The 9861-nt window shown below is 44.9% G+C and overlaps 1 pseudogene; it reads right to left on the bottom strand.

Moving 5' to 3' along the window:
• Nucleotides 1-6096: 6096 nt before the first annotated feature.
• Nucleotides 6097-6259, bottom strand: LOC126472233 (U2 spliceosomal RNA; annotated as a pseudogene).
• Nucleotides 6260-9861: the final 3602 nt, after the last annotated feature.

The raw sequence follows: 9861 nt of genomic DNA, 5'->3' as shown, positions 1-9861 counted from the left end.
AAGAATTGATTGAGGATCGTTACGGAAAAGTGGTATTTTAGATATGTTCGATGGAAAACATGTCAGGCGACCCTGAAGCCTAGGAGGGCAGTAGCAAGCTCAGACGTCGTTCTTCGAAAGATATGGGAAGTAATTGGTGCCGAGTCTAGCCAGCGCAGCGCATGATAAAGTAGAATATAGCATTTGGTATACTGAAAACTAACCAGGCACAAAGACAAAGAGAAAATTCAGAACATAAACTACACCACTGGACATTAAAATTGCTACACCACGAATATTACGTGCTACAGACGCGAAATTTAACCGAGAGGAAGAAGATGTTGTGATATGCAAATGATTAGCTTTTCAGAGCATTCACACAATGTTGGCGCCGGTGGCGACACCTACAACATGCTGACAGGAGGAAAGCTTCAACCGATTTCTCATACACAAACAGCTGTTCACCGGCGTTGCCTCGTGAAACGTTGTTGTGATGCCTCGTGTGAGGAGGAGAAATGCGTACCATCACGTTTCCGACTTTGATAAAGGTCGGATTGTAGCCTATCGTGATTGCGATTTATCGTATCGCGACATCAGCTGCTCGTGTTGGTCGAGGTGCAATGGCTGTTAGCAGATTATGGAATCGGTGGTTTCAGAAGGGTAATACGGAACGCCGTGCTGGATCCCAACGGCATCGTATCACTAGCAGTCGAGATGACAGGCATCTTATCCGCATGACTGTAACGTATCGTGCAGCAACGTCTCGATCCCTGAGTCAACAGATGGGGACGTTAGCAAGACAACAACCATCTGCACGACCAGTTCAACGACGTTAGCAGCAGCAAGGGCTATCAGCTCGGAGACCATGGCTGCGGTTATCCTTGACGCTGCTTCACAGACAGGAGCGCCTGCAATGGTGTACTCAACGACGAACTTGGGTGCAAGAATGGCAAAACGTCATTTTTTCGGGTGAATACAGGTTCTGTTTACAGCATCATGATGGTCGCATCTTTGTTTGGCGACATCGCGGTGAACGCACATTGGAAGCGTGTATTCGTCATCGCCATACTGGCATATCACCCGGCGTGATGGTATGCGGTGCCACTGGTTACACGTCTCGGTCACCTCTTGTTCGCATTGACGGCACTTTGAACAGTCGACGTTACATTTTAGGTGTGTTACGACCCGTGGCCCTACCCTTCATTCGATCCCTGCGAAACCCTACATTTCAGCAGGATAATGCACGACCGCATGTTGCAGGTCCTGTCCGGGCCTTTCTGGATACAGAAAATGTTCGACTGCTGCCTTGGGCAGCACATTCTCCAGATCTCTCACCAATTGAAAATGTCTGGTCAACGGTGGCCGAACAACTGGCTCGTCACAATACGCCAGTCACTACTCTTGATGAACAGTGGTATCGTGTTAAGCTGCATGGGCAACTGTACCTGTACACGCCATCCAAGCTCTGTTTGACTCAATGCCCAGGCGTATCAAGGCCGTTATTACGGCCAGAGGTGGTTGTTCTGGGTACTGATTTCTCAGGATCCATGCACCCAAATTGCATGAAAATGTAATCACATGTTAGTTCTAGTGTAACATATTTGTCCAATGAATACCCGTTTATCGTCTGCATTTCTTCTTGGTGTAGCAATTTTTATGGCCAATAGTGTAAATCACAAGAGCGACCGAAGGGCATACAATTTGCTAAGAAGGCTACAAGACACTATATGTCTTACCATACAGCACTACTATTGAAATATTGAAGTTTATGCTTTTCCTCGAATTCGATTTTTTATTTCTTTCATATGCATGATTGTGGAATCACCACTAACTAAAGACGAGAAATGCATTTGTAGTAATTGAAATATTATCAAAGACGTTTAGAAACAATGTAGTTAAATTTTTTCAGTACACTTACTGGCAAAATCAGGGTTCTTGCTTTGTGTACAGGGTGTAACAAAAGAGCATGCGCAAAATTTTAAGAAACACTTCTCACACTGAGAGGAAGAAAATATGTTACTTGGAGACGGGTCCAGAAAGGCATTAATTTCATGTTAGAGGTAATTTTCCACTTTTTTCAACACATTAATCATCCACTTTGAAATGAAGCCTGATTCGCAGGCAGCACATTTTCACTAACATGGTGTTGGCACATTGTTGAATGAACCATTAGCAGAAGTTTATATGTGAAGGAAAATCAGCCGCTTACAGTGCCTGCCTACGCTGTACACGGTAGAGATACAGCAGATTCTCATGAAGCACTCTCTAGAAAGTCATCTGGTCAACATTACGCGTTGCAGCTTATTGTCTTACACTGACTCTAAGGTTGTCGTCGAAGGCACGAAGAAGCTCCCCTCCAGCTGAAGTATTCTTGTCCTTCTACTCCTCTCCCAGTCGTGGGTAGTTTGTTTCAATGTCCCATGCTTCCATAGACGACGATCAGTTGCTTCAAACGTCTTTCCGTCGGGCACCGTCGTTTAGTAAAACTCTCCCGATACACACGTTGAGCGCCACTGCCCAGCATCTGCTAATCCGTACAGTAAGTGTGTATATGCCGATTCCGCATTTGAGTATAATTAAATTGCACTGTACCGGAGACAACTTCATGATGAACACTAAACAGTTGATGCAGCGTGCTTGATGCTAGTAGAGCAATGAAGTGAGTCACATCACATCATTAGGTTCGTTCAATTGGAGGAACAGACTTTGGCTCAAAATGGTTCAAATGGCTCTGAGCACTATGGGACTTAACAGCTGAGGTCATCAGTCTCCTAGAACTTAGAACTACTTAAACCTAACTAACCTAAGGACAACACACATATCCATGGCCGAGGCAGGATTCGAACCTGCGACCGTAGCGGTCGCGCAGTTCTAGACTGAAGCGCCTAGAACCACGCGGCCACAACGGCCGGCTCACAGACTTTGGCGGTGAACACAAGAACTACAACTTACTGCACGTTCAAGCCAAATCTAACGAATTGAGTATTTCAAATATTTCATTTAAGAAAATATTTTATTTAACGATGGTTCGTTCTGCTTCTGTGTGTTTTCCATGATTAATGAGATTGTGAAGAGATGTAGAAAATGATCTCTAACATGGAAATTAAGCATTTGCGGATCATGTCCATATAACACATTTTCTCCTCTGTATGTGAGTAATGGTTAATGATATCTTTGCAGTAGGTTTTTGTTACACCCTATAAAGTCACTGAAATTGTCTGAGTGGCTAAAATGAGTTCTTTGGAATGTGAGAGTTCTCTGACAGCAGTGGACCGTAAGGGACGTATTGCACTGTAGCTGGGAATCAGGAGGGACACAAGTGTGTGTAGTTCTGGCCAAGAGAATACATGGTGTATAAAAACATGAGTCAAAAACTTCAGGGATTTCTTCTTGGCATCAAAGTATAACAAAAAGTTCCATTGAACTTGGATCCAAAAAATCTTCGTTTCGGATGTATGAAAGAATTTATTTTTCGTGGCATAGAAATAACACACTGATCAAACGCTTTTACACTTACCAAAACTGATCCAAGTGACCTCCTGTTGTTTCCTTGCATCCCCCGAGCCTGTATCCATACCTTGCCGCACGTTGTAGAAACCTCCTGGTGTGTTCCGTATATGGCTAAATCCGTTTTGGGTATGCTCCCATATATTTTAGTTGTCGATGAGGGAAAATATACATTACATTCAAAACTGACGATCGGACAGGTCATGAAATGGATCCTTCTCTATTAATCCACCTGTTATGAAACTGGCTATCGAGATCTTGACAAACTGTTCGTGTAAAGTGAGATGGATCACCACCGTGCATTAACCACTTTCGTTGGATGACGTCCAGATACATACTATGAGATAAAAGTATCTTGACACCCCCACAAACATACGTTTTTCATATTAGGTGCATTGTGCTGCAGTCTACTGCCAAGTACTCCATATCAGTAACCTCAGTAGTCATTAGACATCGTGAGAGAACAGGATTTAGAACGTGGTCAGGTGATTGGGCGTCACTTGTGTCACACGTCTGTACGCAAGATTTCCACACTCCTAAACATCCCTTGGTCCACTGTTCCCAATGTGGTAGTGAACTGGAACCGTCCAAACTGCATCAGGTTCCACTGCAAGTACTATGACAGTCAGGCGGGAGGTGAGAAAACTTGGGTTTCATGATTGAGTGGCTGCTCATAAGCCACACATCACCACGGTAAATGCCAAACGACGCCTCGCTTGTTGTAAGGAGCGTAAACATTGGACCATTGAACAGTGGAAAAACGTTGAGTGGAGTGACGAATCACGGTATACAATGTGGCGATCCGATGGCAGGGTGTGGGTATGGCGATTGCTCGGTGAACGTCATCTGTCAGCGTGTGTAGTGCCAATAATAAAATTCGGATGCGGTGACGTTATAGTGTCGTCGTGTTTTTCATGGAGGGGGGCTTGCACCCCTTGTTGTTTTACGTGGCACCATCACAGCACAGGCCTATACTGATGTTTTGAGCACCTTCTTGCTTCCCACTGTTGAAGAGCAATTCGGGGATGGCGATTGCATCTTTCAACACGATCGAGCTCCTGTTCATAATGCACGGCCTGACGCGGAGTGGTTACACGACAATAACATCCCTGTAATGTAGTAGCCTGCAAAGAGTCCTGACCTGAATCCTACAGAACACCTTTGGGATGTTTCGGTACGCCGACTTCGTGCCAGTCCTCACCGACCGACATCGATACCTCTCCTCAGTGCAGAACTCCGTGAAGAATGGGGTGCCATTCTACAAGAAACCTTCCAGCACCCGAGTGCACGTATGCCTGCGAGGGAGGCTAAGGGTGGGCCAACACCATACTGAATTCCAGCATTACCGATAGAGGGCGCCAAGAACTCTTAAGTCATTTTCAGCCAGGTGCCCGGGTACTTTTGATCACATAGAGTACATCATCAAGTAAATGACGCCGCTTATTTTTGAGAAATTGTAGATATTTTTGTCCAGTAAGGCGTCATAGAAAGAAGTAGGGGCCAATGAAATGACCATTAATGATTTCACTCCACACGTTGAGGCTGAAACTCCTTTGATGCCCATCTATATCTACATTCCGCACGCTACCATACGGTGTGTGGCGAAGGGTACTTTGTGTATGTGTGTCATTACTCTGTTTCCTGTTGCAGTCACGAATTTTTTGCGGTAGGTCTATTCTCTCTCCACTGCAGTACGTAGCACTTCCTACAGACCATCTGTGTTTATATCACTATTGCTTTAGAAACACGTCCTGTGATGACTGTCGAGCTGCTAATTTTAACGTACCAACACCAAGCACAGTGAGCTTTGATGCACTACGCTGCGGCTGTCGACGACAGAAATGCCCAGATAGAACGCGTCATACATAGCCACAACTGCCCCTTGATATTTATGTTAGTTTGCCGCACAGCTTCCCCCCCTGTATTTGAACGAGCTTTACCTTCAAACCTCACCATATTCTCAATTTCCACTATAGCACTGAGGCCATTGTCAGCGTCTATCCCGACACTAACACACATGAATCCATTTGTGGTTAAATGATACGCAATGGTGAACAGTAACATGGATTCGACAGCTCGACACTAAATAGTCACTGTCTACCAATCCTGTGAGCGCACATCTTTTCTTGTTACGTGACTGGCCTGTGCAGCAAAAGCATCACGTTAATGCTGCAAGGATAATATAGGTGGCCATACTCCATTTGAACATGTGACGGAAAAGAATCGCTAGGAAGGATGATTTATTTCTCCCTGAAATATATGGGACGCATCAGGGCATGTATTGTAGTATATAGGTAATAATTAATACGACTAGAAATCCCGTACACAGTCATCGGAAGCATTACCTGCCATAAAATCAATGACACTCTGCCAGGTGGATGGAAGCGAGAGTACGACGGATATGATTCGCGATTTGGAGCGATAATCAGGCGTTTCTTCCATGCGACGGGATCTTTTAACGAAATTTAAATTTCCCACCTACACAGGGAGATATGGCCGCCGTAATAAAATCAGCTACATTACCGATATTTACAGCTCCTCTGTGTTGCTTTTTGCCCGTCTCAAGAAAATTCATAAGTGACGATGTATCTGCCTACCTTAAGAGAGTTCGGAAGTTAGTACGCGTTCTGTGAGAGAGGTAGAGCATTCTCTTTGCAATCCATCATGAGCCAAAAATCGGTTCAATATTCTAGTCCTGCGATGCAGGACGTAAAAGATATTAAGCTGACAAGAACAGTTAATCTTATCTCATGAGTGAATTCCTAGAGGAAATGTAGCCTATGCCATACTGTTGGACAGGATTTCCACAAGTAACTATACTTTAGCGATCTGAAAACGCATGTATGCTCTGATTTCTTGTCTTCGGACATAACTTCTATAAAAGCGAGGAATCTACATTTTGCATGAGAAATTCGATTTGTATCGCCAACAACAACTGTCTTGGATTGGGTAGAGTGGATTTTTTTTAACTGGGAAGACTATGCCGAGGGTGGAACTGCAGTAAGAACTGTGCATGCAAGCATCACCTGCTTGTCTCGCAGTGTGCCACAGCCAGTGGTAGAGGCGGCCATGGCGGCTTGGACAATCAGAAGACACAGCTTATCATGTGCCCACCAGGTACACTCTTGCTCGTAAATTAAAGATAATGCTGATACATGCTGAAGAACCGCTCTAGTGTGCGGTTTGCGGGTTTAAATTACCTCTGGGTATGACCTTGCGGTGCATTTAACCTGCGGTCGTCGCACGGTGGCGCTGGCAGCAGTCCACATACGCAGAGGTGTGTTGGTGCATGTCAGAGTACGGTGCAGCGAGTAAGTGTGCAGACGTTTTCAGACGTGCTAATGGTGATTGTGTGTTAAAATTGGTCAAACACAGCAGGTCGTAGCATGGGCCCTCCGTGTGCCACAAAGTGTGATCTCAAGATTATGGCAACGATTCTAGCAGACAGGAAACGTGCCCAGGCGCTACAGTATGGGACGTCCATAGTGTACAACACCACAGGAAGACCGGTATCTCACCATCAGTGCCCGCAGAGGGCCACAGAGTACTGCAAGTAGCCTTGCTCGGGACCTTACCACAGCCACTGGAACAGTTGTCTCCAGACACTCAGTCTACAGAGGACTGAACAGACATGGTTTATTCACCTGGAGACCTGCAAGGTGCATTCCACTGACCCCTAGTCACAGGGGCGCCCGTAAAGCCTGGTGTCAAGAACACAGTACATGGTCATTGGAACAGTGATCCAGGTTATGTTTATGGACGAGTCCAGGTACAGTCTGAACAGTGATTCTCGCTGGGGTTTCATATGGCGTGAACCAGGAACCAGATACCAACCCCTTAATGTCCTTGAAAGGGACCTGTGTGGAGATCGGGCTTCGATGGTGTGGGGTGGGATTATGATTGGTGCATGTACACCCCTGCATCTCTTTGACAGAGGAAGTGTAACAGGTTAGGTGTATCGGGACGTCATTTTGCACCAGTATGTCCGCCTTTTCAGGGGTGCAGTAGGTCCCACCTTCCTCCTGATGGATGATAACGCACGGCTCCACCGAGCTGCCATTGTGGAGAAGTACCTTGAAACAAAAGATATCAGGCGAATGGATTGGCCTGTCTGTTCTCCAGACCTAAACCCCATGGAGCACGTCTGGAATGTTCTCAGTCGACGTATCGCTGCACGTCTTCAAACCTCAGTGGCACTTCAGTAGCTCCGACAGGCACTGGTGCAAGAATGGGAGGCTATACCCCAGCAGCTGCTCGACCACCTGATTCAGAGTGTGCCAACCCGTTTTGCGGCCTGTGTACCTTTGCATGGTGATCATATCCCATATTGATGTCGGGGTACATGCGCAGGAAACAGTGGAGTTTTGTAGCACATGTGTTTTGGGACTGTTTTCTCAACTTACCACCAATACCGTGGACTTACAGATCTGTATCGTGTGTGTTCCCTATGTGCCTATGCTATTAGCGCCAGTTTTGTGTAGTGCCACGTTGCGTGGCATCACATTCTGCAATTATCCTTCATTTATGAGCATAAGTGTAGTTACACTGAAAGACTGTGGCTAGTTGGCTCTTGTGCACAGCCGTGCGGATAGTCTTGGCGGCGGCGGCGGCGCTCTCTGAGTGGCCGAATAGCAAACTAACTAGTATGCTGATAGAAGCGGATGCATGTGTTGCGTGTATTCTTCGATTTTTACATGGAAATGTGAGAAGATTCAGTGCGAACCCCCCCCCCCCCCCATGTAAATTGATAAGTTGACCATTGGTCTTCCTGGCCTCTGAGCATCTATGCGTGGATATTGCGAGATGGGTGCGCAACTGCTTGTGAGGCCAATGTGTGTGCGACTCCTTTACTTCTCTCGTTGGCAGTGTAGCCATGGCTCCCTGCTCTCCTACAGTTGAGGACTGCGAGTGCTTTATGATCTCAAGTGTTTTTTTTCCGCCAGATATGAGTTGTGGTTGAGGAGCGTGCTTCTGTTCTCAGACCATGGTTCATATATGACCTCAGATATATTTAGTGCTACGATCTATTTGTAGCGGAAATTTAATTACTTGATTTGCAAAATGTATGTGTGTGATTCTCAAACATTGAAAATATGTTTTGTTATGAAGAAGAATCATTATAAGGTGATGGTGAGAGTTTTAAGCGATCTATTTGACTTACACCTTCCTGAGATTTTTCCCCTACCTTGTCTCCTGTAAACTGTTTAGTAATTAATTTCATTGGTTTGTGGAAATCGACTATTTCCCGCTGTTTCTGATATCTCAGTTGTGAGTTAGTCTTCCCATCTAAATGAAGAACACCACAGCCTTATATTTCTCATAAACTTAATTAATTTAATTGTGTGTGTGGTGGTCTTCAGTCGTGAGACTGGTATGATGCAGCTCTCCATGCTACTCTATTCTGTGCGAGCTTCTTCATCTCCCAGTACCTACTGCAACCTACATCCTTCTGAATCTGCTTGGTGTATTCATCTCTTGGTCTCCCTCTACAATTTTTACCCTCCACGCTGCCCTCCAATACTAAATTGGTGATCCCTTGATGCCTCAGAACATGTCCTACCAACCGATTCCTTCTTCTAGTCAAGTTGTGCCACAAACTTCTCTTCTCCCCAATCCTATTCAACACCTCCTCATTAGTTATGTGATCTACCCATCTAACCTTCAGCATTCTTCTGTAGCACCACATTTCGAAAGCTTCTATTCTCCTCTTGTCTAAAATATTTATCGTCCATGTTTCACTTCCATACATGGCTACACTCCATACAAATACTTTCAGAAATGACTTCCTGACACATAAATCTATACTCGATGTAAACAAATTTCTCTTCTTCAGAAACGCTTTCCTTGCCATTGCCAGTCTACATTTTATATCCTCTGTACTTCGACCATCATCAGTTGTCTTGCTCCCCAAATAGCAAAACCTCTTTACTACTTTAAGTGTCTCATTTCCTAATCTAATACCCTCAACATCACCCGACTTAATTCGACTACATTCCATTATCCTCGTTTTGCTTTTGTTGATGATCATCTTATATCCTCCTTTCAAGACACTGTCTATTCCATTCAACTGCTCTTCCAAGTCCTTTGCTGTCTCTGACAGAATTACAATATCATGGGCGAACCTTAAAGTTTTTATTTCTTCTCCATGGATTTTAATACCTACTCCAAATTTTTCTTTTGTTTCCTTCACTGCTTACTCAATATACAGATTGAATAACATCTGGGATTGGCTACAACCCTGTCTCACTCCCTTCCCAACCACTGCTTCCCTTTCATGCCCCTCAACTCTTATAACTGCCATTAGGTCTCTATACAAATTGTAAATAGCCTTTCGCTCCCTATATTTTACCCCTGCCACCTTCAGAATTTGAAAGA

The sequence above is a fragment of the Schistocerca serialis genome, chromosome 3 (genome assembly GCF_023864345.2).
Source record: "Schistocerca serialis cubense isolate TAMUIC-IGC-003099 chromosome 3, iqSchSeri2.2, whole genome shotgun sequence".
Taxonomy (NCBI): Eukaryota; Metazoa; Arthropoda; class Insecta; order Orthoptera; family Acrididae; genus Schistocerca; species Schistocerca serialis.
The sequence above is the reverse complement of the archived record's forward strand: the minus strand, read 5'-3'. Positions and strand labels throughout refer to the sequence as shown.